The following is a 10,128-nucleotide window of genomic DNA, read 5'->3' as shown; positions in this document are numbered from 1 at the left end:
AAACATGATAAGGTAATCAGAGAAAAGAAATCATAAGGAATTTATTAAAGTTGAACTATTTACATTCCTACATAGAAAAACAATAATTATAACTCATGAGACTTTTCTCAGTATGAGAAAAGTTGAAGAGAATATATATATGTATATATATATATATGTGTGTGTGTGTGTATACACACACATATACATACATATACATGTTTATATAGGAGGGTATGTGCATATAAATACATATGCGAATGTCTGTATATATGTGTACATGTATATACATAGACAGAGGGCACAAGATCATTTGAATAGGAAATGATGATATCTAAAAAATAAAATTAAGAGGTGAGAGATAAATATAATGAGAGAATATAGGGAGAGACAGAATAGGGTAAATTATCTCATATAAAAGAGACAAGAGAAAACTGTAACAATGGAGGGGAAGAACAGGAAGGCAAAGGGAATAGGTCAACATTACTCATTGAATTTGGCTAAAGGAGGGAATAACATACACACTAAATTGGATATTTTACCCTACAGGAAAGTAGTGGGAAGGGGATAAGAGGGGGGATGATAGAAGAGAGGGCAGAATCCGGGGGAGTACCTTCTTGTTCAAGGTCTTGTTCAACCTCTGCCTTTCCCTTGTGCAATTCCCAAAGCTGAGTTGATTCCAGGCCCTGATATGTCTGTGGCAGATTCCAGTGGGATGTTGGAGATCACGATGGGTTCAGTCCTGGTCAATAGCCCTACTCTAGCACTGGTACTCAAGGAGGTCAATTAGCTTTATCTCTTGTTCTGGGTCTAAGCACTTTTTGATTATGTTTTTTTATCTTCATAACAACCCTTGGAGGTAGATATTATTATCTCCATTGTACAGGTGAGGAAACTGAGTCAAACAGAGGTTAAGTGCCTCACCCAGGGCCACATATTTAGTGAATGTTTCAGGCCAGATTTAAACTCAGATCTTCCTGATGAAACACTGTGTTAGGTGTTGGAGATACAAAGACTGAGAGTCATTTCTCCTAGCTAAGTCCTTAGAAACTGAGAAGAAAAATTCTAATGACTGCATCACATAGCAGCCATTCAAATACATGAAGACAGAGAAGGTGAGCAGGAGATTGGTGATCTGCTATTGAGTGTTCTAAGCTTCTGAGCTTGCAATCATGCCAATCAATGAAAGATCTGAATATCAATAGGAAGTGATAGGTTTTGGTACTACTGAACATAGAACTAAAATGAAAACTGCCTCAAGGTAAAGGAAAATGGAGGTGCCTATAATGAAGCTATTTGGCAAAATTACAGAAAAAAATGGTTCTCCATGTATAACTGTACTAAAAGAATTAAATCAAGTAGTATATAGTAAATTGCAACTTTCAGCTTCTGATCACACTGTGATACTGAAGGGATAATTGTAAGCCTTTAATTAATAGGTGATATGAATTTTGGATACATAACTTCCAAAAGGAAACAAGCTTAATATTTCCTTTTTCTGAAGCATTGTTTTAAAAGAATTAGGTAAACTAATAAAGTATTAGAGGTGGAAGGAAATTCAGAATAATAGAACTATAGCATAATAAAATTGGCGATGGCCTTAGAGCATAAAATGAAGGAATCTAAAGCCATAAAATGACAGATATGGATGCAGAGAATGTAGCATATCAGAATGATTAAAAATAACTTTAAAATCCCCTAGGCCAATTTCCTTATTTTAATAATAGCTTGTTTCAATAATTCCAATAGTTCATAAAGATCCTTCTTATACATTATTTTAAAGTGTTCTCACAACAGCTCTGTGAGGTATGCAGGACAGGAATTATTAGGAACATAACCTTAAATTCCAGTTAAAATGGCAATGTGAAAGGTTACAGAGAAGCCTAGCTCTTCCACATAAATTCCAGGAAGTATCTGAAAAGGAGTCCAGAAAAGCAAGTGATTTTAAAAAAAATGTGAATAAGGGTGAAAAAAAGCTTCATAAAGAAGGTTGGAAGGTATAAGAGGCTAATAGAGTGTTGATACCATGGAAACCAGGGGCAGTTAGGTGACTCAGTGGATAGAGAGTTAGGCCTAAAGTCAGAAAGACCTGAGTTCAAATCTGACCTAGACATTTACTAGCTGTGTGACCCTGGGTAAGTAACTTAACCTCTGTTACTCCATTGGAGAAGAAAAATGGCAAATAATTGTAGTATCTTTGCCAAGAAAACTGCATGGACATTATTGATATTATGATCCACAAGGTTATAAAAAGGCAGACACAACTTCCTCTAGACACAACTAGATATAGCTGAACAACAACTATGGAAACCAGGACAAGCCTGGGAAAACATGCAAACTTATGCAAAGAGGAAGAAGAAATGTCCTAATGAAGCTAATGCAAGGTCTACAAATGGACTTCAAAAGAGTTAAAACTTTGAAGTAGTATTTGAAGGAAATACTTTGTAAGACTGGTTAAGTACTAATAACCGGGATATCTGAATCCAGATCCTGCACTTTGATGAAATGGAAGGTTGATCCTTCCATAATAGTTCACTACACAGAGAAATGGAACCCAGCCAGGTATCTTAGAGGATTTGGACCCAGAACTAATTCAGCTCCTTGAGCGCCAATACTAGGATGAGGCTATTGATCAGGCCTGAACCCATCATGATCTCCAAAATCCCACTGGGCCTGCCACAGTCATATCAGGGCCTGGAATCAACTCAGCTTTGGGAATTGAGTAGGGACTGATATCAGCTACTACATATTGACCAATTTTGGTGGTAGTATCTAGACTACAAAAGAGAACAGTATCAAATAACGCCGACCTAACCTTTCTAAAAGTGTCAGGAGGGAATTGGCTCAAACATAAAATCCCAATCCAAAAGCTGAAGCTGAGTAAAAAAAAATATGAGCAAAACAACAGAAAACGTTGCACACAGTGAAAAAAATACGATAGGTTAAGAGAAACTTGGGAGGCAAACCCAGAAGAAAAGAGTAAACCCATATCAAATACAAGTAGAGATTTGGAGGGTTAGGGGAAAAGTGGCTTGGCAAAAAGGACTATTAGAGTAGCTGAAAGGAATAAAGTAAGATAAAAATGATCTACATCTGTCTATCTACAAATACAAGTGCATATATATAGATGTATGCACATATGTAAACCTGTATATATACATGCATGCTTATGCATATGCATGCATGCATAAGTTAATTATACACACATGCAATTCCTTTAGAGCATATGAATATATTGTAAATTTGACATACAAACTAATGCTTACGAGGCCCTATAGTAACCCCTAGACTAGGGTATACTTCCCTGACCCTCTCTACATTTATCTCCTGAAAGCTAAGTCGTTTACCTTCTTTGATTCTCTTACTAGTGGCAGAGAGGTGCCTCAGTGGATAAGCTAGGCCTGGAGTTAGGAAGACCTGAGGTGAAATCCAGCTTCAGACATTTGCTAGTTCTGTGACTCTCAGCAAGTGTCACTTAACTTCTTTCTCAATTTTTTATCTGTAAAATAGGGATGATAATATCATCTGTCTTAGCAAAGATACTAGAATTGTTTCCAATTCATTTTATAGATGAGAAAACTGAGGGCAGCTAGGTGATGCAGTGAATAGAATGCCGGACCTGAAGCCAGGAAGACTCAATCTTCCTGAGGTCAAATCTGGCCTCAGACATTTGCTAGCTATGTGAACCTGGGCAAGTCATTTAACCCTGTTTGCCTCAGTTTCCTTAATTGTGAAATGAGCTGAAGAATGGAATGGCAATCACTCCAATATCTCTGCCAAGAAGACCCCAGATGGTGTCACAAAGAGTCAGTCACTACTAAAATGACGGAATGCCTACCAGAACAAAAACTACTTACAGTTGTCACAAAGTTCTGGTGAGTTAATCATTATGTAAAGTGCTTAATGCAGTGCCTGGAATATGGTAAACAGTATATAAATGTTAGTGATTCTTATTATTAGCTCTTATTACTCTAAGCACTGTCTAGGAGATAGTCTTCTTTGCATTGTCCAATCTCCCAGTTGCTTTCCTTATTCATCACTCTGTGTTCTGGGCCATTCTTCCCAGACCTGATGGAATTTATCCAATGAAATCTATATTTCTTCCATAATTAGTCATATAGGCATTTGGGAGCTCTTGTCTTAACTACTATCCCAACTGAACAAAAAGGCAACTGAACCAATTCCTTCCATTAAAAACCAATTGCATCAGGCAATAATCATATCTGGCACCATGAAGTATTCAGAATCTAGGTATGCAAACAAGTGATTGCTTCACTGAACTAAAGGCTATAGCACTCAAGGATTATACAGGCATACCTCATTTTATTGTACTTTGCTTTATTGCACTTCACAGATATTACAATTTTACAAATTAAAGGTTTGTGGTAATCCTATATCAAGCAAGTCTATGGGCACTATTTTTTCCTATAGCATGTGCTCACATCATGTCTCCATGTCACATTTAAGGAAATTCTTGCAATACTTCAAACTTTTCATAATTATTATATCTGTTACAGTGACCTGTGAACATTGATCTTTGATATTACTATTGCAATTGTTTTGGGGTGCCATGAATTACGCCCATACAAGATGGCAAATTTAATAGATGAATGTTGTTTGCATTCCGACTGGCTGTTCCTGTCCCTCTTCCTCTCCTCAGGCCTTCCTACTCCCTGAGACACAACAATATTGAAATTAGACCAATTAATAACCTTACAATAACCTCTAAGTGTTCACATGAAAGAGTCAATAGATGAGGAAAATTCCATTTTTGTCTTATTTTAAGAAATAGCCACAGCCACCTTAACCTTCAATAACCACCACCCCAATCAGTAAGCAGCCATCAACACCAAGGCAAGACCATCCACTAATAAAAAGATCAGGACTTTCTGTAGTCCCAGATGATAGTTAGCAATAAAATATTTTTAACTTAAGGCATATACTATTTTTAAGATATAATACTATTGCACAATTAATAGGCAACAGTATAGCATGAGCTTGCTTTTATATGAATTGAGAAACCAAAAAATCGGTGTGACTTGCTTTATTGCAATATTCTCTTTATTGTGGTGGTCTGGAACTGAACCCGCAATATCTATGAATTATGATTGTATTAGTACAAGGATATATAGTGAGTGATCTTCTCACAAGGATGTCTTCAGTAACTCTAGGTAGAAGTAGCCCACATGAGTGAGGGGTTCCATCTGGCCTGAGAAGTCAGCAAGGAATAGGTAGAGTAGTTCCATTAGAGAGGATTAAGCTGGAGGCCAGGTACAGTACCTCAAGTGAGCAATATTTCTTACATGCTGTTAATAGCTGAGCTTGCTCTAAACCACTCCATAGCCTGATTCAGCCTCATTCTTTCAAGAAGCTTCTTGAAGGCTGGGATGGTTTCATTTTTGTATTTGTAGTTCCAGTGCTTAGGACATAGAAGATGCTTTTAAAATGCTTGCAACTCACAAATGTAACAGGTCAAAGGTAGCCCATATCATTACTCTTTCCATTTCTTTACATGGATGTGTAACATAGAGGTATATTTAGATTATTCTTCAACTAAAGAGTTCATATGGAAAGCATTTTTAACAGAAACAAGGAAAGTAGAATTTTGTCCATTATTTCTTATTCTGAAATTCCTAAGTGGAGGGTGTTTCCTTCCCCAAAATTATCTGGTCATGATGGCTTTTTTTTGGTGGGGGGGAAACTATCTAATTAGAATAATTAGTTAGCATAGTTATCACATTATCATCTCACTCCATGATGTACAGTTGGGGCCTCTGTGGTATGGTTTGTTAAGCTTTGATGTTTCTCTTTGGAATTTAAAGAAAAAAAGGATCCTGAACATTGGCTTAGTCATTTCGTAAAATCTAAACTGATTAAAAATCTAATAAGCAAATGACATCTTTAAAAAAAATGAAGCTACTCAAAATCTACTGACTGATATTTTTGTAATGTCATAAAAAATTAGACCACTTTATATATCCCTAATATTCTAACTTTCTACAATGCCTTAAAGTTTAAAGAGCTGGGTCATATTTATATTCTCATATTATTCATTCCTCACCACAGGCCACTGAGTCAGACTAGGGAGGTATTATTATTATTATTTCTATTTTACACAGAGGGAACTGAAGTTAACGTAGTATATGTAAGGAGGACTGGCACAGGAAGAGAGTATCTCTAACATGGAAAGGTTAAGAAGCCTGAGTCTGGGAAAGTTAGGTTGATTGGAGAAAATGCAAAGCATGTATACATACCTTGTAACTGGTCCCAATCTGCTAGCCATGTGACTAAGAGAAATCTCTTTGATGTCTGGATGGATAGACCTCTGGAAGTAACTTTGAAAGGCATTAGTATCTTGTGGCCATTTTCTTTGGTTGCTCTCTCTATGACTCCTTTACTGATTGTGCCTGGTGAGAGTCAGTGTTTCAAAGGGAGAGAATCTGAACCTTGTCCTCTTTCAGGACAATATATGGCCATGTGAGACAGGTTTCAGCTCTTTGCTACAGCATTTTTTCTCTTCCTGTTTAGGGAAAGGAATTGGAGACTCAGACCTTATGAACCTGGAAACTTGGGAGTGACCTTTGGAACCGAGAACATCAGTAGATTAGATGAGGACTTATCCAACATTAATGCTAGATGTCACTATGAACTTGGTAAGACTAAAGTTAGGTAGAAATTGTGTTGATTTTCACTCATTGAATTCACTCATTGAAGGGCCTGAAATATGATATTCTGGAGGTCAAAAGAGTTAGGATTAAAATCAAGAATCAGCTACCCAGCAATACTGAGTATAATATGTCAAGGGAAAAATGGATATTCAATGAAATACAGGATTTTAAAGAATTCTTGATGAAAAGACCAGAGCGGAACAGAAAATTTAACTTTCAAATATAAGATTAACAAGAAGCATGAAAAGGTAAACAGGAAAGAGAAATTATAGGGGATTTATTAAAGTTGAAATGTTTGCATTCCTACATGGAAAGATGATATTTTTTAACTCAGGAGACCTTTCTTAGTAATAGGGTAGTTGGAGGGAATATATCTATGTATAGATATAGATATGTATGTATGTATATAAATATGTATATGTATACACACATATACATATATGCAGAGAGAGAGCACAATGAGTTTAATATGATAGCATGATATCTAAAAATAAAATTAAGGGGTGAGAGAGGAATATATTGGGGGAAAGAGAAAGGGAGAGGTACAATGGAATAAATTATTTCACACAAAAGAGGCAAGAAAAAGCTTTTACAGTGAGGGGAAGAGGGGAGAGGTGAGAGGGAATGAGTGAACCTTCTTCCCATCAGATTTGACTAAAGGAGGGAATAACACAAACACTCAATTGGGTATGGAAATCTATCTTATCCTATAGGAAAGTAGGAGGGAATGGGATAAGAAATGGGGGAGGAATAGAAAAGAGGGCAAATTGGGGGGTAGGGATAATCAGAAGCACACATTTTTGAAGTGGGACAGGGTCAAAGAAGAGAACAGAATAAATGGGGCACAGGATAGGATTGAGGGAAATAGTCTTTCAGAACATGACTACTATGGAAGTATTTTTTACATGACCACACATGTATAACCTATGTCAAATTACTTGCCTTATTAATGAGGGTATGTGGGAATGGAGTAAGGGAGAGAACATTGAACTGAAAGTTTTAAAAATGAATGTTAAAATCATTTTTTGCATGCAACTGGGAAATAAAATATACAGGCAATGGGATATAGAAATCTATCCTGTCTTACAGGAAAATAGAAGGGAAGGGGTTAAAAGAAGGGAGATTGTAAAGTCAAGTACAAGCAGTTCTCCTGAGGACTGCTGCTGTGAATAACTTTAAAGTTCTGACCACATAATATAGTGGACTTTCTATTTATTCAGCAGTAAACTAATGCAAAACATTCACAGAAACCAAAGTACAACATTCACAGTAATATAATATAACAGCTTATTGTTTTGCTTATTTTTGGAGGGCAGTTGGGGTTAAGTGACTTGCCCAAAGTCACATGGCTATTTTTTGTGTTAAGTGTCTGAGGCCAGATTGGAACTCAGGTTCTCCTGACTCCAGGGCCTGTGCTCTATTCATGGCACCACCTAGCCACCCCAAATTTAATTTTTTTCAATTAATAAAAATGTGGCTTCTGGGGCGGCCAGGTGGCACAGTAAGAGAGCCAGCCCCACAGTCGGGAGACCTGGGATAGAATCTGGGCTCAGATATTTAGCACCACACCCAGAAATAACTGGCCGTGTAACCTTGAGCAAGTTACTTAACCCCAATTGCTTAAAAAAATGTGGCTTCTTTGAACTATCCCATTTTCAAACTGTCCTCCATACCTGAAATTCCTTCCTTCCTCATTTTACCTTCTTAGAATTCCTAGGTTCCTTCAAGATTCAGTTCAAGCATTACCTTCCATATAAAGCCATTCCTGATGACTTAGTTGTAAACTCCTGAGGTCAGAGACTGTTTCATACATGTGAAGTCTACTATATTTGGGACATGGTAGGTGTTCAATAAATGCATGTTGACTGATTGATGTTGACTTCTTAGAGATCTATAATATTCAGAATCCTATATTTGAATATCTAAGTAATTTTCCTTGAAACTATGCATTCTAACTCATCAGTTATTTTTTGCAAACAAGCAACTTTATATATTTGGTTATTTAATTTTAGTGCAAAGGTAACATTTTTCTAACTGGACAAGGTTAATTATTCATTCATTTTTCTACTCAGAAAGAATTAAGAAATTCCTGCCTCTGTTTCAATAAGGATATCCACTCATTTTCTCAAGAAGAGTGAATAGTGACTGAACCAACAAAATTGAAATTTCCCACGTGGGTAGCCCTTGCTGAGGAAAGCAATCCATCTATCCATCCATCCAAACTGGGACACTTGGAGCTAAAAATGAACATTGTAGGTTTTCAGAAATTGAGCGTGTGCATTTAAAAAAGGTTTTAAGTGCTCTCTTTGTGAAGCATTTGATTGATTGATATTCAAAAGACTTCCAATTAATTAATTCATTGGAAACTTAATAGCTGAATGGATGATTGAGGGTGGGGGAAAATGGGCGGCAGGGAAAGAAACTCCACTGTCACAAAACAAGAAAATAAGTTTTTGTACTAAAGATGTCTTATAAATGCAACTCACCAAACTCTGTAAACTGTAATAATAACTCATATTACTATAACTAATATTTACAAAGACCATTCATCACAGAAACACTATAGATAGTAAGAATATTATTATTTACATTTTACAAATAGGGAATCTAAGTTTTGTAAACAGTGATATTTAAAATTGCTGCCTTCTTCCTAAATATGTTTAACCTGCCAGACTGTACTCAGTCCAATTCCTTGGCTCTTTTCAGTAGTGAGTAAGGTCCCAGAATGGACAGTCCCAACTTGACCTTAATGGTAATAATCCACCCTATTTCCAAGAGCACTGGAAGAGAATACCAATTGCTATGGTTCTCAGCTGTTACCTCTTTCAGTTTCAACCTCTTGAGAGTAGTAAAAACTTAGCTTATTAATCTGGAAGAGGTGTTTGATTGTGTGACTAAGAAGGATCAGTGTAAATCTATCCAGTTGTAATATTGACCCAAGCCTTTACCCACTAGGAAAACTACTCTTCTTCCCCTTTGGGCTGTATTTCCTTCAAAGAACTCTATTTCATGAACATAGTGGAATTAATCATACAAGCATAGTTTAGCTATAAAGAGTTTATTTCTAACTAAAGATTCAGACAAAAAGGAATAACATCAAATTTATATGTAAATAATTGTATCAGCAATGCCATATTCACAATGCCTATAGAGATTACAAATATGCTGATATAATTATCCATCACAAAATACGTCAGGTTTGCCATATGGGGAAATAAACTAGAAAATTTATTAAGATACCAAAAGACTGAGTCCCAAAACCAGAAAGTGAAAGCCATCAGAGTAGTTATGATATTGGCACAGGTAGATAAAGTAGAAAGCACCCACATTTTCAAGCCTTTAAAACAGAACAGGCTACCTCAGGCAAAGGTCCTCCTCTCCCCACTCACAGCAACCACCCAGCGTCCTGGAAGAGCGCTCCCAGCAGCTCTGGCCCCTGGCAGTCCTCAGCAGGAGTCCCAACTCAAAAAAAAAAAAAAAA

The sequence above is a fragment of the Petaurus breviceps genome, unplaced genomic scaffold (assembly GCF_028583685.1).
Source record: "Petaurus breviceps papuanus isolate PSGF00001 unplaced genomic scaffold, PetGlider_PUasm1.0 66, whole genome shotgun sequence".
Classification (NCBI taxonomy): Eukaryota; Metazoa; Chordata; class Mammalia; order Diprotodontia; family Petauridae; genus Petaurus; species Petaurus breviceps.
This window is presented reverse-complemented; position numbering follows the sequence as displayed.